Raw genomic sequence first — 1,208 nt, forward strand, 5'->3', positions numbered from 1 at the left:
GAACATACAACAGCAGAGGAGCTTCAATGCCGCATGCCAACAGCTGATTGCAAAGAACATTAGATTCAGAATGTAGTATCCCGCTACCCTCCACTTCACATACGAGAAGAGGGACTTTTCATTCGGCTCTGCCGATGAAGCTATGAAGGTGGTGGAAACAATCAAGCTGGCGTAATAGGCAGGGCTGTACAGTGCGACAGTTTGCATCGCATTTGCGAATAAAAATAATTCTGTGCGAAGAGAAATGTATCCACTTGCATATGTGTGAATCAGTTGCGCTGGCATCATGTCTAAAAAAAAAGTGGGAAAAACTAATATTACTGTGTCTTGACCTATACGAGTACCCGTCCGTTGTTGGGAAACTGCTTCATGGGAGTTGTAGTTCTAAGTGTATACTGTCCATCTCAATTCAACTACTAAAGAACTACATTTCCTGGTAAACGACCCCGCCTTCGCTGAACTTTACCGGGAAACCGTGCCAAACAATTTTTTCCACAGTCTGTTACAAACTACGCCAGCTAACAACAACATTAATGAAGGAGCATCAAAATGAAAAGGTACTTTTCGGTAGTTACTGTAACCTCAACCAGCCACAATGACGACAATCAAGAAAAAAGATGTCGTTTGGAGGAGTCATCTGTCGCTACAGCATGTAACATTAACGTTACGGAGTCTGAACCTTCAACACTCATCTCTTCGTCATCAGACGGGGCAGTCTCCTCGGATAACCTTACAAAAACGTATCGATTCAACCCGCAGTGGTTAAAAGACTTTCCTTGGCTTGTTTCCGATCAGGCCAAAAAAGCAATGTTTTGTAAATACTGTATGGAGGCAGGCGAAACAATGGCAGGGAGGACGCCCTACGTTACAGGGAATACCATATTTAAACTCGGCTACGGAAGTTGGCTCTTGGGACATGGAATGTCACCTCTCTGGCGGGGAAGGAGCCGTAGCTTGTGGAAGAGGTTGAGCGCTACCGGCTAGATATAGTCGGCCTCACCTCGACACATAGTTCCGGCTCTGGAACCCAAGTCCTTTTTTTTTTTTATATATATACTTTATTAATCCCCAAGGGGAAATTCAATTTTTTCACTCTGTTGTCAATTACACACAGGTCCGAACACACACATGCACAAACAGGACCTATACATGCACTAAGTGGAGAGATGTCAGAGTGGGCTGCCCATGACAGGCGCTCAGAGCGGTTG

The sequence above is a fragment of the Epinephelus moara genome, chromosome 24 (genome assembly GCF_006386435.1).
Source record: "Epinephelus moara isolate mb chromosome 24, YSFRI_EMoa_1.0, whole genome shotgun sequence".
Taxonomy (NCBI): domain Eukaryota; kingdom Metazoa; phylum Chordata; class Actinopteri; order Perciformes; family Serranidae; genus Epinephelus; species Epinephelus moara.